The 19,826-nt window shown below is 37.8% G+C and overlaps 1 long non-coding RNA gene across 2 annotated transcripts; it reads left to right on the top strand.

The window, feature by feature from the left end:
* The first annotated feature begins 1,812 nt into the window (after window positions 1-1,812).
* LOC144330846 (uncharacterized) lies at window positions 1,813-14,388 on the top strand. 2 transcript variants are annotated; one of them, XR_013397409.1, is made up of 3 exons: window positions 1,813-1,976; window positions 5,129-5,228; window positions 12,122-14,388. It is a non-coding gene; the product is annotated as an uncharacterized LOC144330846 (long non-coding RNA). The 2 variants fall into 2 exon arrangements; XR_013397410.1 differs by lacking the exon at window positions 12,122-14,388 and adding an exon at window positions 5,427-7,412.
* The last annotated feature ends 5,438 nt before the right edge of the window (window positions 14,389-19,826 follow it).

Genomic DNA, 19,826 nt, shown 5'->3' with positions numbered 1-19,826 from the left:
TAATCCAATTATAGCAAATCTCACCACTACCATCAGGAGATGAGTTATTTTAATCTGCATCCAATGAAGACAAGTGAGGCACCTTATCGCCTTTTGCAACCCTAAACTCTTGACAAAGTCACCCAGATATTATCAGTGAGCAGATGACAGGAACTTCCATTTCCTTTGCAGTCAGCTAACTCCAAAAGAGAACACAAAATGTTTATTTAATTATAACAAGCAAACACAAAACATTATTGAAAACATTGTATTTAGCAACAGATTTTTAAAAGCATTATATACCTAGGATAATATTCCCCTTTATCATTCAGAAATTAAAACAAAGAAGATTATTCTCTGAGTCTCCACCAGAAATGTAATACATCATCATTCACAAAATAAAATTTTCATTTCAAACTTTCATATTAAACTGTTAAAAAATAGTATCAGGACACAATTACAATGTTTTCCTATTTTAGGTATTACATATATGTAAGAAAAATCAATATGACAAAACAATATGAAATTTTTAATAAGATTTGTTAGAATGGAATTTGGAATAATCTGCATTTCCTAGTCACAAGTTAGTTTCCAAGAAACCTAGTGAATAATAAACTCAGACATCCCTTGAACTTTTCCTATGGAAGGAAACAAAAGTAGAAATCAATTCTATGAATAAAATGATGTCCCAGTGGATACTAATTTTCCATCACTTCTTAGACTCATCATTATATGGATGTTGCTGACAACAAATGAACATTTATTTCTAATCCACTTTATAACACACGGTCATTTCTCCTAACTGTTTAATAAACACAAGGCTCCCAACTAAAGTGAGGTACACTGACTAGTCCTAAAGTTTGAGCACAACGGATTCATCGACTGCTCAAACATATCCTTTGCCGGGCTAACTGGCCAGATGAAAAGCCCTGGAGCATTCTACTTTTATTCAACATAGTCATTAGCTACTAATTGAAACTCCTTGCTGGGTAGATGTGATTATCTCATTGCTACCCACAGTGTATTCAATTCTGCTCTGAGGAGAGTTCTTCTCAAGACTAGCATACTTGACACCTGAATCCAGCCCAAGCACCCATTTTAACTCATGTTACTGCTGAAACGAACATGTTTTCATGCTGAATGCATTCAGTTGGTGTATCTGGAGGCTGTGAGTTCGAATTCTTTCCGTCTCACTGATTTTCAGTGTGTCACTGAATATGTTTGCTTCTTTCCACCCCAGTTTCCTAACCAGAAAAAAAGTGAATGACACCGCTGTGAAACCTCAGAAGGCTCTTGTCAGTAAAAAAATAATCCCCTTTCTCCTTCAGACTAAAGGAAACACTTCCCAAGTATTTTGTTGTGTACACTACGCTAAGGATTGAGAAGTCATTTCTCACTAGAATAAATAAAATGTACTACCAATAAACTGCCAGCTAAATAAAACTTTTAACATTTTAATTTAAAAAGTAACACGTGCTCAGCAAGGCGTTTTAAGTTTCACAAGCGTAGACAATGGAGAGCAAGTCTTCTTGTTACCCTGGGCAACAACACAGGGAACATATGATTTTTTTTAAAAAATATTCTGAATGTCTTTATAAAATTCTTTGTGTATTTATGAGCATGCCCACAGACACAGACACAGACACACAGACACACACACACACACACACACACACACACACACACCTTTTTATACCAAATTTGCCAGACAGCAGTCTGGTGACTATAAGGTAGCATCAGTAATGAAGCATCAATAATGAGACTATTTCCTTTCCTGTGGCGGCTGCTAGGAAACTCCCAGTCCTCTGCCTCCTGGACTGGGAAGGTGTGATAACTGTGACTGCTGTGCCATAATTCCCCATAAGTCAGCAAGTGCATGCCCACTTCTCACTCACCTCTTGCTTACTAGCAGATTGAACAGGCTACAGTTCACAGAAGTGGTTTTTCACTGGGAGAAAACTGAAAGAAACAAGCAAGGAGCCCAGGAGATAACTCAGGTAACTGCTCAACCCAACAATCGCCACGTCCTCTTCTATCCATGCCTTAACAAAATTCCTACTTCTAATGGCTAAGCTCTAAGCTGATGCGATACTCAAGCAATTTAGACAGATGTAACTTCTGCTCTCTGAGAATTTATAATATAAGAGAGAATTACCTTCGAAAAGAAATACATTTGGTACGGGGTGATATACAACTCACTGCAAACTAGCAACAGGTCACACGGCATTGCCAACATTTTATCCTTAAGGTGTATAAATTCATTCATAAAACCAGAATCAAGACTGAGGAAGGAAAAAAGTGAATACCTCCAGGCCGGTTACCTTCAGTATTAACACTAAAAATTAGAAACACCTATCTTAGCCCTTGGGATTATTAGATCTGACTCTGTCAATCAAAAACAACATCCCACATCCCACAGCATCTGATAATTTCTCATGGCTTTAATACTCTCTAGAGCCTGGAATTAGAGACACAAACTAATAACATTGTGCTGAACAGTTAGACAAATGAAACATTTACTTTGTCACATAAATTCAAATATTTTCCTGTCTTTCAGGAAAATGTCACAAGATGATGAATCTTTGCCTGCTTAATCTAATTGTGAGAGACAATGACAGCACAAGAAATAACGTCTCTTCCAGCAACCTAAGGGCAACATTATCTTTGTTGCTCTACACTACAGATCTCTTTCATGAAGAGTTTTAGTTATTGCTCTTCAGCATAGTGTTTACAAACACTCAGCAGCTTATTATTCAGTAGATGAGAGGAAATGGGAAGATTACCAAAGAAAAAGTAATTTAAAACATTAAATAATGTGAAAAGACTAATTATAAGTGTGAACTGCCCATCATTTTTCCCTAAGAACTTCCATGAGACTTCTTTTTCCTAGGTTTCAAAAATAATTTGGAACACATACCAATTATGCTTTAGAGATGCTTAGCTAAAAGGAATACATTTATGTACCTGTGGATCATCTCATAAACAAAAACTCAAGGACAGGTCCGGTGGCCTCTGTTCTAGAGAGCAGTATGGTATGTAATGAATTGTAGACAGTTTCCACTGAACTGGCTACTTTGCTTTTAAAATTGGCACTCAAGAGTAAGCTTCAGTTACCTGGAAATGGCACTATTAGACACCCAGTACTGTTGGGTTTGCCTGGAACATGTGCTCTCCCGCTGGCTGTGCACACAGATGCTGCATTCTTATCCTGCCACGTATCACCTCCTCAGACAGCGCCTCTCACATCCCCCTGTGAGAAGCACAGTGAGCTCAGCCATTTCTAGTTTTTCCTTTCCACACCGCTCTTCATCCCTTTCAGCACCCTTATTGCTCTCTCTCTTCCCTCTTTAATTTTGTGTTTGTTTCTCATCTACTCCTATGAGAACACAAGTTGTTAGTGGCCAGGGGCTTTGGCTGTTTTCACACTGTTGTTTCCCCAGTTCTTCATAAATGGTATCTGGAATATGATGGATGAAGAATATATTTTTTATAAATCAATAAATGGATGGATAGATGGATGGATTGGTGGATGATGGATAGAATGTACTGATGAGAAAGCCATTACATAGTGAGTGATTCAGAGTAAAGCCTCTGAAGTCAGAAGACTTGGGTACCATTCACCAACCGGGTAATCAAAATCTTTCTGAACCTGTTTTCTTACATATAAAATGGGGATAAATGATTTTTCTCTAATTCTAATCTCTCTAAGATAGTTATAAAAATTAAATGCAATGATTTAAAGTAAATTTTATATATAAAGCTCATAGTAATTGCTTAATAAAGAAAGACTTCATATTAATACTTCCTATATAAAACCAGCCTGTTATCATGTAGGCATTTCTGCCTCATCAAATAAAAAAGAAAATCACAAAGTACTTTGAGATCTAGTTGTCAAGTCAACAAACATGGAGAAAAAGTTATACTCAATTGGACTTCTTTGCCATAAAGAATAATAATATTTGGAGTTGGCAAGAATATTAAGCTTGAAATTGCACTGATAACTGGCAGGTTATAGTTTCTTCTGTGCTTCCTTGAGGGAGGAAAAACACAGCTAGAGAGAGAAGATCATTGAAGTTGATGCATTCTGGGAGAAAACAAGAAACTCTGACATTCACTAGATCAGTTATTATACACCCAGATCCTATTATTACAGATCCTATTTTAATATTTTTTCTTCCTAAAGTACAGAAATTATATTATCTCATTTTTTTTTTACTAAAACTTGCAGAATATGTTTTACTCTAGTGCTATTTAAATTCAAGTACATTTGTACTGTATGCACTCTTAAATACATGCGGAGAGAGTCAATTTGTTATGAGACATGAGGAGTTCTACATTATTTCTCATTGGTGCAAAACTAATTGGCTTTTCTCAGTCATTGCACAAATATTTATTTTTCCATTTTATCATTCTTGTAACTGCAGCTGAAATTAGTAAAGGGCACAACCACCTGGCGAAATCTGGAGCAGGAAGCTTTTCATTTCCAAGCATCCTAGCCACATTCATTTTCCGACCTCAGGAGATGCTGCTGGTGGAGCTCCCTCATAGTGCCACTCCTGCTAAGAGCACAAGTTTCCCATACACATCTCCATTCACAAAAATACTTGGTGAATTTTTCTCTTGAGCTAAAAAGACATTCCTAACATGTTAGCGCTGTCTGAGGCTCAAGAAGTAGGAATAGAAATTAGTGGCATAAACTACTGGTTCCTCTGCCGACCACATTAGAGTCACACAAATCTGGGCTGATGTAAAATGGAGACAGAATGATAAAAACTGTAAAAGAATGGAATAAATGAAAATTACAAAAATGCATAAGACAAAATTACATATCCAAATTTGGAGACTGGATTCAAGAATCTCAAATGCAATCATGGCAACACCAAAACTTCTTATTCTGATAAAAATCTTGTATATATTCTGATTAAACTATCTGGAGATCAGTTGCTCAGTTTGTTAGTTCTTAACCCTCACCCGCAAATGCCTATCAAATTATTTTCCCAAATGAAAAGAGTTCTTTCACTAAAAAGAAACTCTGATGTTATAATTTTGGTATCTCAATATTTTTTTATTGTGGATGTTTTCCTTCATTTCATTAGATGCTATATATGTAACAATCTTTACTGATTTTTTATTTCAACTTTTATTTTAGATACAAGGGGTACATGTGCAGGTACATTACATGGGGATATTGTGCGATGCTGAGGTTTCGGGTATGGATCCTGTCATCCGGGTAGTAAGCATAGTACCCAGTAAGTAGTTTTTCAGCCCACACCCTCCCCCATCTAGTAGTCCACAGTGTCTATGGTTCTTATATTTATGTACATATGTGTTCAATGTTTAGCTCCCACTTGTGAGAACACGCAGTATTGGATTTTCTGTTCCTTTACCGTTATTCACTGATTTTCTTTTTTTTTTTTTTTTTTCTTTTCTTTTTTTCTGGACACAAGGGAGGACTTCTCTGCCCTTTTGAGATTGGAAATTGGATGTGGTCGTATTGCTAATTCTTCCCAATGGAGTGAAAGTCATATGAATTACTTTCTGGTTGAGGTATTTAAATGCCAATGTGAGATCCCACAGCACTGATTTTGCCTGCTCTGGCAACCATGAAAGCCTGTGTTGAAATTGAGCTTGCATGAGCCCGGGTGCCGGAATTGTAACAATGAATCAGCAGAGCCTCTCTACTGACCTGCATTGGGTTTGTAACATGAGGGGAAGCAAATCTTTGTAGCTGTGAGCATCTGAGATCTGTTGCTCATTTGTTTGTGCAGCATCAACTAGTCTCTTCTGACTAATATAATATTCTTATTGTAAAAGCATGGCACAATCCTTTACTCCCCTCTCCCTATAACTAAAGATTCATTTTCCTAGACCAGTTTTTACAATCACAGGAATGAGCTCATAAAACAGGTTATATCCTTTCACAATAATCTATACGAGTCTGAATGCATGAAAAGGCACTACTTTTGGAAAATGTGTTCCTGGGAATCAGTTGGTCCTAACTCCCATCCACACCCTTCCCCAGCTTTGCCTCTCCTGGGACATCTCCTGTCAAGAGTCTATCATGTTGAAATTAATCAGGCACTTGCTTCTCAAAGATATAAAAATGTGCACACCAAGGGTAAGAGATGAGAGGATTCCCCACAGCAAGTTAACATACCAACTGCACTAGCCAATACCTGATGCAAGCTCTTTGTTCAATTTCCTCATCAACAGTTTCCAAAATCTTTAGTGTCCTTTCAGTCATTTATAAATGAATTGAGAAATTAAAATAAGCAACTCTAACTATGTCGTACAGCAGATCTTAATGTGAAACACATTAAGAATGACATATTGTGTTAAAAAATTAAAATGTGGTGATATTGTACAACTCTAGTCAATTTGCTAAAAATCACTGAATTATACACTTAAGTGAACTTTATTGTAGGTGAATTATACCTCAAAAAAGCTGTTAAAAATGACAAAGTAAAATATGTAATTGCTATAAAGTATAATTTTTTAAATCAAATATTGCTTTACATTATGAAACTTTTATATTACTCTTCACACATAAGATACCTTATAAACTTCTATTTCCGCATTTCAAGAAGTATGATCATTTTCCCAGGGTATCAATGCCTAATAATGAAATTAGTTCAGGTTTCTAATTAATGCTACATTTAAAGATTCCTTCATGCTATTTTAATATTGATAGCCTGTTTATGTAAATGTCATCCATTAGTCTCATTCTGATGTCTGTTTATGCATTGCATAAAATCAGCTAGATTACATTTTTAAAACATGAAGGTTTCTGGTCAGGGAGTACACCTTTAGTCTCTGTGTCATCTGAGTAAATGAGAAGGTTTAAATGTAAACACATTCTGTCTGTCGCCATTATTAAAACTTAGACCCAGAAGAGGATGGTTAGTTTCCCAGTGGCAAGGAGCAAATGATGAAAGTAAAGGAGATGAAGCCTGACCTGAGGTCTGCCCTCTACGGTAAGACAGAAGATGGAGAAACTTCCCATTAATTCATTCAACAAATATTCATTACATGCCTGGTCCATGCCAAGCAATGGGTTTAGTGACAAAGGTGCAACAGTGAATAAGTCCAACTGGTTCCTCTCCAATGGATATTCTAATAATATAAAGGAATGCCCAGTACATTTCAAAGACCATCACAAGCTCCATCATGATTTGGGAAGCAATTTACTTAAGGATTTCTAAACACAGGAGCAGAGTCCATGGAGGGGAAAGGAGACTGTGGTCCTCTGTGGAAAAAAAGCAGAGTCTGGTCTTCAACCAGGACGCCAAAGACATGACAAAGCTCTGTGATCCTTGCCAAAAAAGAGACTTAGACTTCAATAAGGGAGGTCTTCACTAAAACACCCAGAGCTCGAGTGTGGCATGTGGCCTATAACCAGGTTCTACTAAAAGAGAGTAAAACAATGTTTAAAATTACCTGCCTCAACTGTGCATTCATCTGGGGCCACCGTAGATGTCAGTACTCAGATGAAAAGCGCTTGTAGATGGTAAGCCCAGCTCTTGGAAGCAATGAAGAGAACAGACAAGGAGAGGGAAAGATTGGATGGTTAAGAGTTACAAGCCTTGTAGGTGAAAGGCCTGGGTTTGAATCCCAGTTCTGCCATTCATGAGCTAGATAACTTTGGGAAAGTGATTTAATCAGTTTCCTTACATGTAAAAGGTTGACAATTATAATAGTATCCAACTTACTGTATTGCTGTAATTATCAAGGGAGATATTGAATGAATAGTGCTTAGAATAGTGCCTAACACTTCATAAGCTCTCAAGACATGTCACCTATTATTAAAGGATGTCAGGGCCTAAATGTTGCAGTTGTAAGCAGTTCTCTTAATCTCAATTTTCCACATACAATCCTACTATAAAGCAATTAGAATAAGTCTACAGGCCATACAAAGGCCAGTCTTATCACTGCTTCTAAGCCTGTTACTAATTAGTAATTAGCCTAAGTATAAACACCCAATAAAGCAATATGACATAAAAAGGACCACTCTAATACCTGATTTCCATTTCAGTTAAATTCCGCATATCATAGAGGACACTGACACACTACATTGTATATGTTTTTTATTGTGAAAAACATGAGACCTACTCTCTTAGCACATTTTTCTGAGTGTATAGTATTGTAAACTATCAGCATCATGTTTAGGTCTTGAGAACTTTTCCATGTTGTTTAACGGAAACTTCATACCCACTCAACAGCAACTCACCGTTTCCCCCTCCCCCACAATCCCTGGCAACTATCATTCTACTTTTTGCTTCTGAGTTTGACTATTTTAGACACCTCGTATAAATGGAATCATGCAGTATTTGTCCTTTTGTGACTGGCTTATTTCACTTAGAATGTCTTCAAGGTTCATCCACGTTGCAGCGTAGGTAGGTGCTACAGGCTGAATATTTGTGTACCCCTCCAATTCATGTTTAAATCGAATCACCAATGTGATAGTATTAGGAGGCGGCATCTTTGGGAGGTGATTCAGTTCATAAGGGCAGAGTCCTCATGAATGAGACTGGTGTCCTTATAAAAGAGGCACCAGACAGAATCATGTGAGGATTCAGCAAGACGGCACCATCTGGGAACTAGAAAGTGGGCCCTCCCCAGACACTGAATCTGCCAGTGTCATGATCTTGGATTCCCACCCTCTAGAACTGTGAGAAATAGATGTCTGTGGTGTATCAGCAGCCTGGTTTATGGTGTTTTGTTACATTAGTCTGAATGGACTAAGACAGCAGGATCCCTTTCCTTTTTAAGACTGAATAATATTCCATTGTATGTATACACCATGTTTTCATTATCCATTCATCCATTAATGAACGTTTAGGCTACTTCCACATCTTGGCTATTGTGAAAAATGCTTCAGTAAACACGGGAATGCAACTGATTTCTATTATTTGGGATAAATACTTAGAAGTATGATTGCTGGATCACCATAGTTCTATTTCTAATTTATTGAGGAACCTTCATATTATTATTTTCCATAGTGGCTATAACACTGTACATTCCCACTGACTGTGAGTAAGGGTTCCAATTTCTCCACAACCTCAGCGACACTTATTTTGTGTGTATGTGTGTGTTTATTTGCTTTTGATGGCCATCCTAATAGGTATGAGGTGATATCTCACTGTGGTTTTTGATGTGCATTTTTCTGATGATTAGTGATATTGAGCATCTTTTCATATACCTATTGGCCCTTTGAATGTATTTTTTGGAGAAATGTCTATTCAAGTCCTTTGCCCCTTTTTAAAACCAGGTAATTTGGGTTCAGGGATGATGGGTTTTTGTTGATTTTAGGGTTTTTTTCTGTAGAAGTTCCCTATATATTTTAGATATTAACCCCATATCAGATATATGGTTTGCAAACATTTTCCTTTAATATGTAGGTAGCCTTTTTTATTCTGTTGATTGTGTCCCTTGTTGTGCAGAAGATTTTTAATTTGACGTAGTCTCACTAGTCCATTTTAGCTTATGTTGCCTATGCTTTTGCTGTCATAACAAACAAATCATTGCCAAGACCAATACTGTAAAGTTTTCCCCCTAAGGTTGCTTCCATTTCAGATCTTATGTTAAAATCTTTAACCCATTTTGAGTTGATTTTTGTGTATGGTTTAAAATAAGGGTGCAATTTCATTCTTTTGCATGTTGTAATTGAGTTTTTCCAACATCATTTGTTAAAGACACTATCCCTTCCCCATCATGTATTTTTGGCAACCTTGTCAAAGATCAGTTCACTATATATGTGTTGGTTTATTTCTGGGATCTCTATTCTGTTCCATCGGTCTATATATCTGCCTTTATGGAAGTACTATACTGTTTTAGTTACTATGGATATGAAATATGTTTTGAAATCAGAAAGTGTGATACCTTCATTTTTTCTTTCTCAAGATTACTTTAGTTATTTTAGGTCATTTATGTTTCCATACAAATTATAGGATTTTTTCTATTTCTGCAAAAAATGCCATTGTAATTTTGATAGAAATTGCATTGAATTTGTTAGTCACTTTGGGTAGTATGCACATTTGAACAATATTAAGTCTTCCAATTCATAAGCACAGGATGTCTTTTTATTTACTTATGTCTTTTCTTTCATCTATGTTTTGTTGTTTTCAGCATATAAGTCTTTTACCTCTGGTTTATTTCTAAGTATTTTATTCTTGATGCTATTGTAAATGGGATTGTTTTCTTAATTTCCTTTTCTGACGGTTCATGGTCAGTGTATAGATGTATAGAAACATAACTGGTTTTTATATGTTGATTTTATATCCTGCAACTTTAATGAATTTATTTTTAAAAACACCTTACATTTTACCTTAATATAGCACTGCTGTATTACAGCTTCTACCATCCCCCAAAACGCTCTGTCTCCTGCAAGGGTTTTAAGGATAAGGTGTTATATGATATTAGCCATGCAGAATAAAACTTAAACTTAATGATTATGCATACACCCAGATGATGTGATATGGGAGTAAAGTGGGGCAGGGGAGGTTGTGGCACAAAAGTAGAGTGATTGAAGGGGTGATCACGTAGAATAATTCCTAAAAGAATGTAGTCTTCTCTCATTCCCCTTGACTACTTCTTGGACTAATGTGGGCGTGGCAAATGGGGAGGATACTTCAGCAGCCAAAATCCTGGCATTGGCCAGCAGTCTCCTTTCCTCTTTCCTTTAGAAACTCAATCTAAATTATGAAGATGGGGAAAAAAGGCAATATGGACTGACTCCCCAAAGATTCTAGCCCAAGGTGGGTCTCCAGTAATTCCCTAACACAAAACAGATGAACTAAGGGTGCTGGAGACAACAGTCAAAGCTGGGAGTTGCTTTGTGAATATAATGGATCTTTCAGATGATTGTTTACTGCTAGCCTCACAGTATCTCAGCATCACATTCAAGTTTCTCTTAGCCTACAGGTAGAGCCTATCTGGAACCTTTTCCAGAACACCATTTCTGATATAGGTAACCAAAACTTGGATTGTCCTTTTCAAATTAGACCTCTATATTCCTTACCATGGAAGCCAAACAAAAGGAGGCTGACTTTGTTGACTTCTACCCAGTCCAAATCCCCACAGACATTAGGCCTGTCTCAGAAGCCCATAGGAATTTGCCTCATTTCCAACACCACATCTTTGAGTGAGTTTTGATGTTAACTGAATTGTTTACACTATTTTCTTTCTATAAATTTGCCAGAATGTTACCATCACCTGACAGCAATGCAGATGAATGACTCAAATTGTTCAGTTAATAAAAGACCAGATTGATTAGTTTTATACATCAAAAGATAATAATGGTATCTTTCACGTGAGGAGGTATGCTTGGAAAAGGAACTAGATGTGTTTAGAGACACACTTGGAATGACTATTTTTTAATATATTTGTACAAAAAATAAAAGGAGCCTGCTGTAAAATATGTTACCAAATATACATTAGGCTGCTGTAGATTTTCAAGGTCTGAAAATATGACTTATCTGGCTTGGCAATGCATTAAGAATGCTCCATGGTTTAAAAAAATGAGCTATTGATCTTAGAAGATTTTAATTTAGATTAGTTCACTTAAAAGTGTAATAAATGGCAGAGCTCACATGTTGAATCACTAAGGCAGCAATTATTTTAAGAGTATCAGTCATCTGTGCTTCCAATTTAATCAAATCTCTTTACAGAGTTTTTAGACAGTATTTGAAATAGCCATATAACCTGTCTGTGAAAAGGTGTTTTGAGTTGTATGTCAAAAGTTGAAGAGAAATTAGAAAGACAACTTGCGGTTTTAAAAGACCAATGATGACAGATGGGCAGTTGCTTTTATTTTATCTGTGAGCAACTGTTATTTTGCAAAGGCTTTTTTTATTTGTTTGTTTTTGAGACAGAGAGAAGGTATATCATCTGAACTGGAAAAGTAACCCAAAATGTTTCTGAGTTAAATTTGCAAGAGCTAACTCCTTAAGAAGTTAGAGCAAGAGTAATCACACAATTTTGGTGACCTCTAACAAACAAATTCTTGCTCATGTTCATAAGGAAAAGACAAACATAATAAAAAAGAAAAAGAAGAGACAGACCTTGTTGTTAGTGTTAACTTACAGTTTTACCTTAGATGTCAAATATTTAGTCTGAATGGACTTTTTACCTTTGGCCTTTTCAGGTTTTAAAGAAGATTTCATCATATTGGTTCGTGAGATGCTTGTAGCTCCCTGCTGAGATGAAGACAGGCCTTCATCCCTAGAGCTAGAACCGCAAGCTCTCCCTTAAGTCCTATAAAATTCATTTAGAACCATCTTTCCTGACATCTGTACATAAAGCAGTGTAAAACATTACAATATAAATTACATCTGGGGGATTCATCTGAAATTCTATTTCGCTGTTCAATAATTAAAAGTTGAAAACCTCTCCATAGCTTTACTGCACTCTCTAACAAGACTAAAATTTTTTGATAAAGCATCTTCCTTCCCAACAGTGGAAGCCTTTGCTGCATTCTGCAGAAATGAGTTTAGTAATTAATAAATCGCATCCTCTGGGATCTGACTCTGTGTGAAGCTCTTACTGAGGGGATGTTACATATTCAGAACTCCCAAATTATCCACATATTTAGAGTATACGAATTTACCATAACTGTCTTTTTTTGTTGTTCATAAAATGGGGATGACAATAATACCTGTTACACAGAGTTGTTGCAGGATTAAATAAGTTAATATAAATAAGTGCTTAGAAGAGAGTCTGGCACACAGAAAATACCACAGTATCAGCTATTGTTTCAACTGTTAGTGGTTTTGTATTATTCAGAAGAGCCCCTTTGCTTCATATAAAGAGAAATTATTCTAAAGATGGCCCTTTCCTAGGAAAGACAAAAATGCTGATAGCTACAAATTATTTTTCATTACCTTTTGAGTCTCAGGCATTTCTGGAGGGCTACGGCATTCATTTTCAAGAGTGTAGAAGCCACAAGGTGGTAGGAAGAAACAGTGTTCTAAAACATCAGTATTGTATAGGTGGGGTAGTTTCAGGACTTCTAAGAAGGGCTCTTGCCCAAATACTGGCCTACTATAACCCTGACTCATGCCTGCACTCACTCACATGAAACCATTGCTCCTATTCAAATGCACATTCTTAGAAAATAAACATATTAAGTCACTGTCTCCTATGGACACTTGACTGTAAACTAAACTATCAGAAGTTTTCTTATTTCACTATGATGGGTATCTGAGAATAGACTTTGATGGTGGCAAGAAGAAAGAGAGTAACTTCAAGGACAGACAGGTTACCTACCAGTCTGGAAGGCATACTGGGAGCAATGTGTAATGAACAGTTCTAATTCTAATTCTTTATATAAAATCCAGGCACACCTGACAGTAGTACCCCTAATTATGCTACTCATGCATTCTGATATGTTTTTTGGAGCAGAATAGAAAGAGTACATTACAGCTAAGATACTTAGAATTGCCTTTATTCTATCTTGCATTTCATCTGAGCCATTGCCTTATGAACAGGAGTCAAATAATATGACATTCCTAGCTTCCATAATCATAAATGATAATTATACAGAATTTCAATTGTCCGTGAAATCAGGATTGTTTTAGTATTTTAGTTCAGTTTAATCATATTCTGGACCAGCCTGTGAATTGGGTATTTTTTAGATCAAAACATGAAAATCACCATTCTGTCACTTCTAATCAAAGCCCTCCAGTGCCATCCCATCACACTCAGAACAAAATTCAAACATCTTGTCATCACTGCCTACCTATAAGGTCTTGTAGACTTCTCAGGCCTTAGGTCATGCCACCTTGCCCAAACACAGCAAACCCCAACCACACAGGTCCTATTATCATTTCTTGTTTTTATCTCAGTCTTTGCCGAAGTCTTCAAGAAAGGGCGTACAGAAGTTTGGAAGGGGAGCTCTTCTCCCCTCCATAAAAATCTCTACAAACCCTCCTTAAGCCACTCATAATATAAGCACACAACCAACACACAATATAAGCAAAAGCAATGTGCTTGCTCTGCAAATGCAACTTCCAGACAAGTCCCAGAATTCCCCTTCCTGTCAGCCTACCCTCAAGCACTTCCAATGACTTTGCATCTGCATTTCCTCTCTATGGAATGAGCCTCCCCAGATCTCAGAACAGCTGGCCCCTCCTCATTGATTAGGTCTCAGTTCATATGCCACAGCCTCAATGAGCTCTTCCCTATCCACTCTGCAGGAAGTGGCTCCTAATCCTTCACCCTCATCTTCAGGCCTCCAACTGTTGAACTGTTTTGCATTTATTGGTAACTGAAATTAACCTATTTCACTAATTTGCTTGATTGGCATATGACTTTCTCACCCAAAAGGACTTTCACTGAGGAAAAAACATATGTTTGTCTTCTGATGGTGCTCAATGCTTATTTGTGGAGGGAAATAAAATTGTAATAACGAAAGAATGATTGTAAAGAGAATACTTACTGCTGCTAATAAAGTGCAAAATTGGTGAAGAGCTTGGCAGTGTGACCAAGGGAGTTCAAAATGGCAGTAGGACAAGAGAAGAAGTACCCCAAAAAGGAACAAAGAAAATTAGAGCAGAAGATTGATGGGGAAAAAAGAGGATCAAAATGGCAGACAGGGATGATGCTTGGCAAAGACAACCTTTCACAATTTTCACTTTACATCATATATCAACTAGAGCAGTTCCTCCTGCTGGTTTTCTATTTAAGAAGACAAAGAAGGTTAGATGAGAACTGTGAATCACACCTGTAATCCCAACAGTTTGGAAGGCCAAGGCAGGAGGATAGCTTGAGACCAGGAGTTCAAGACCAGCCTGGTCAACAGAATGAGACCCCCACATCTACAAAAAATTAAAATTAAAATTATAAACAAAAAATAAAATTTAAAAATTAGCCAGGCATGGTGGCACAAGCCTGTAGTCCCAGCTATTCAGGAGGCTGAGACAGGAGGATCACCTGAGCCCAGAAGTTTGAGCTTATAGTGATCTATGATCACTGTAGCCACTACACTAGAGCTTGGGTGACAGAGCAAGACCCTGTCTCTAAAAGAGAGAGAAAGAGAAAGAAGACAGGAGAGAGAAAGACAAAAAAGGCAATTAACTTATAGAGCCTAAAGTATAATTCAGATCTCTGCATTCCCATTTGAGACTGCTCCCAGCCTCTGTGATTCTGGAGGCTGAAATTGATCATTTTCACAATGCTATGGAATATTTTATGGCTGGGGAAGCATAACCAACAAAATAGCGGGCTTCCTGAACACCCCCACTTTTTCTCTCAGTAGACTCCAGTCTCTTAAATCTCACTTAGATGAGAATCTGCTGAATCAGCAAAGGTAGGAAATCGAGAGCCTTTGGCTTACTAAACAGCCAATTAATTCACTTTACCATATGAAACAGTTTTAATAGGAGGGCTAAGGGATTTAAAGCTGACGGGGATCAGCTTAGCCTTTGAGGGGGGAATTCAGTCTGGTGATTGCCCCAGGGCTTAAGTGCTCAGTAAGAAAACTTAATTTCTCCAGATTGATTTTCTGCTCTCTATCGATAATCACCAAATTTTTGCTGCTTCACCAGGTATACTCCCTTGGTGTTCAAATTCTGTGTTGTGGAATACGAATAGCAGTTCAGAGGGGCAAAGTGGAAAGGGATATATAGACAGGAAGGTATCGGTTCAGTGATGGTCCTTGTCAATTTAACATGGTCATTTTTTTTCATTCAAATCCTAATCTCATTTCATCTAATAATTTCTCCTAAGTGTAGACACGCAGTAGGAAAGCCATTTCCTGGAGAAACAATATAAATGTTTGAAAGAAAAAGAGCTTCTATTTTAAGTGCTGTGTGTCTGAATTTTGCAACTTGATGGCTAAGACAGGGCATTTGTACCTGGAGCCAGGTCATCATTTTCCAGTAATCTAGTGATACTGTTCTCCAGCACCTGGGAGGTCTCATGACCCAACCACCCTGTGAGTTTGCTAAAGAAGCAGATGAGAAAAACATAATCTTTAAGTAATCTGTTGTCCTCTTGTTTCACAAATCTTGTTTTATAAATCTACCCATGTCTTCACCTATTGTCTGAACCACACTCAGTGCATCTACATTATTGTATCATGAATTACAATTATTTTGTATATTACCTCACCATCTTAAACACCACTTGAGGGCGGGAACCAAGCATGCCATACCCCAAAGTTTTTCCAAGTAGACAAGCCCTCATTAAGTTTTATTGAATTGAGCTGAATACATAAAATGTCTAGCATAACAACTTCCGTATAACTACAGCTAACAAGCACTAGAACCTCTCTGCCTGCTGGCGCCTTCGCAAGCCTGTTACTCACATCTCTGAATGGTAGAGATAAGAATGCCTTAACAGAATCACAATGCAGGCAATTGTTAAATCTGAATAAAATTCCAGTTCCTTGGCAATGCAGCCAGGCTTAGTATACAGAAGCTTCTCCAAACTTTAAATGTTATAATAGCAATACCTTGCTTTGGATAACACTTACACTTTCACAACTATTTTCTTATCTCATCTTCATAATAATACACGAGGGAGGAAGGGTAGATAATAATATTTCTATTTTGAAGATAATACATTGAGTTATAACATAGAAAAATGACTTGCTTCCATTCTGTTACAAGCATCAGAGCAGAAAGCTGGCAACCAGTATCGGTTAGTTTTCTTAACCACTAGTTCGTTACTTTCCCACTAAACTCACCATGACATAAGTCTTCTTAGAGTTCTGCTTCTCAAACCTTCATGTGCATACAAATTGCCTAGGGATCTTGTTAGTATCCTGGTTAAAAGCTGATTCCGTTTGTCTGTATTTCTCTAACAAACTCCTATTTCTCTAACAATGTTCCTGGTCCCCTGACCACAATTTGAGTAGCAAGATTATAGAAGGCAGTGACTATGGCTACCATCTTTACATCTGTACTGCTTGGCACATAGTAGGTGCTCAATAAATAGATGTTGACTGAATAAAAGAACAGTCATGCTTGACCCATTTTTTCTATCTGTAGTGCTGAGCAAATAGTAAAACACTCAGGAGATAAGTAGTGAGTTAATGAAGTAACCAATGGTCAATGAAACAAAGAAAGTGCTGACTCCGTAAAACAGCATGTAATCACGCTGGAAGGAAGAACAAATAATTTGCAGAGCAGAAGAGTCCTTGGGATACACCAGCATTTCCCCTGGGCAAGCTATTGAGTCCGTAATAACACATTTTTCTTATGCAATTGCCTCCATCAGAGAATCTTCATGACCCTACACGTAATATGATGACTTTTTCCAAGTATTTTTTATAGTTTGAAGACATTGTCTTCCTAATACTTCCTGCCAGTGCTCAACGAAGTAAACCAATTTCAGCATCCTCATTTTTGCTCTGGGAAAAGAAGGCTGAGTTGTCCCAGTCTCTCCCTGGCAGAGGTGAAATTAGAGCCAGGGCTTTCTGCCTCCCAGCTCAGACCTTGACACTCAACTGAGTCTCAAGGGGTTTTTCATTTACACCAATTCCTTTAACTGTACACCCCTCCTGTGTGGTGAATTGGCGGGGGCTGTACTTCAAGCAAAATATTTAACTATTCTGAACTGAGTTATGAAATAAAGGGCTTTATTAAGAGTAAGGGATGAATACAACAGAGCTTAATTAAAATTCTCTGAATGGTTGGTGGGTTAGAACAATATAACCCACATTAAGCCATTTTCCAGGAATCTCATCTTTCAAGGTCTGGAGCACAAGACACTCCGGCACATTGAACCTATCTCAGGAAAGCAAAAATCACCTGTCATTTATCAATGAACCCATGAAGTGGTATCTTCACAAACTCCCAGTAGCAGTTAAAATTTTTCAAGAAATGGAGTTGGAGGACAGAAAACGATAACTGAAATAGAAAGGGAAGAAATGTCACTCCTCTTTTATACAGAGGGACACACAGTCCAGATGCTGCTGCTTGTCTCTGAGTCCCTGCAGCCTTCTTCTTAGATGACTTGGGGTACCTTGGCCCCCACCTGAGGCACAGATGGGCCATGTTTTCTAGACATTTCCAGATATTAAACAAGAAGGACATTTTGAAATTGAGGTTAAAAAACTCTCCAATTATAAAGAGGAAGAAAAAAAATGCCTCAACCAGGAGCAGAGCTGGTTTTATGCAGTTACCTCAAACCATGTAATCGGGGACTTAGTTTCCCTCTATCTCTCAACTCTGCATTCCTCCAGGTTGACTTCACGGCATCAAAAAGGTGCTCCCTTCAGGGCAGCAAGATGGCCTCCAGCCCCTCAGACCTATATTGTAGTAGCTTTGTAGCCCCAGTGGAAAGACAGTGCCTCTTTACCACTAGTTTGAAAAAATAGTGCATAATGCACTCTAATTAGTTTAGTCCACATGTCCAAAGTTAAACCAACATCACAGCCAGAGAACATGGTGTTCTAGGCAGCCAGGCTGGGTCGGGTACTCCATCATGGTCTGGAAAGTGGAGCCCCATTGAAGCGCAACAACCAATAATTTGGAAAACAGAGTGACCCAAAGGAAAGGTAGGGTGCTGTTACTAACTAAAAGAAGGAAGAAGGGATGGTGAGTAGGCAAGTAAGAGTGGTCTACTGCTAAAGTCTGATCTTACTTTTTGTTTGAATTCTGATAACTAGGTTTTTCCCTGCTTCCAAAACCCAGTTCCTGACCTGAACACCATTTTTGACAACTAGCTCCTTATTTTTTCTTATATCTGGATCCTGTCTTGGGAACATGCCAGAAAACAATAAAAATAGCTACCAATGTTTATTAAATATTTAGCTTGTGCCAGGATTTCTGCTGTGTTAACTATTTTTTCTAATTTTATTATTACAAACACCTACAAAGATGTGTTTTATCACTATTTCATTTGTAGCTGAGACACCTGAGGCTCAAAGTTAGGTAGCTTTCCTAAGGGAACATGACAGTTATGGAAGAGCCAGGTATAAAAGTCTGTCTGATTTCAGATTCTAAGCCATTAATCATATGACATGTTGCCCGGCTACCTTTTCATGGACTTGCCTACAATTAATGCTTGCCTGTTTTAAGGCTAATCACCTGACGGCCTCTATCTTTGGTGTCCTCCTCTGTAAAGCAAGAAAGAAGATGGCTTCCTTATTTGCCTATCTCATCTCTCGAGGCTATTGTGAGGATTTAATGAGTCAATATACATACAGCATTATGATTAGGATTATTTCTTATAAATCAAGCAAAATAACAGATATGGACATGAATTTGTATATACACATACACATATACCACACCAGTTCCCGCTGTCACTTACTTCTGGCTCTGCCGAGGATGGACCCTTCTCAGCCCATTCCTCAAGCCTCTCAGAGACTCTGGGGCTCAGGACACTTTATCCCCCTAAAAGGAGAAGCTTCATCATGTGCCCCTGCATGCCCTGGCATCCAGCCAGCTCCTGCAGATCCTTTGCTCTCAGCATTTCACAGTCCTGCTCTACAAGTGTGACGGCTGCCCCTGGGAGGACATCTTGCCCTTCCACTTCTCTGGGCCACCACTCCCTACTCAGGACATCATGACACATGGTGACCTTATGCCATTTCTTTGGCTCTTTTTATCTTCTTGGGACTTACACACACAGGGCTGGAAAGAAGTCCTCAGCTCTGTCAATCAGAATGACAAAGTCACAGAAAGCACGATGTAAGACTACCACTTAAACTATTTGATGGGTTTTTTTTGGTTTTTTTTTTTTTTTTAAGTAATGTTGCTGAGTCTATAAAATTCAGAGGAGTGGAAAGAATTTGAAGAAGCCTCAATACCTCTCTCTGGAGCCCACGCCAAACATCAATAGCAGCCACAGCTTCTGTCATCTCATGGAGGGTTTTTTTGAATCAACATGGTTTTATTCTA

The sequence above is a fragment of the Macaca mulatta genome, chromosome 8 (genome assembly GCF_049350105.2).
Source record: "Macaca mulatta isolate MMU2019108-1 chromosome 8, T2T-MMU8v2.0, whole genome shotgun sequence".
Classification (NCBI taxonomy): Eukaryota; Metazoa; Chordata; class Mammalia; order Primates; family Cercopithecidae; genus Macaca; species Macaca mulatta.
This window is presented reverse-complemented; position numbering and strand designations above follow the sequence as displayed.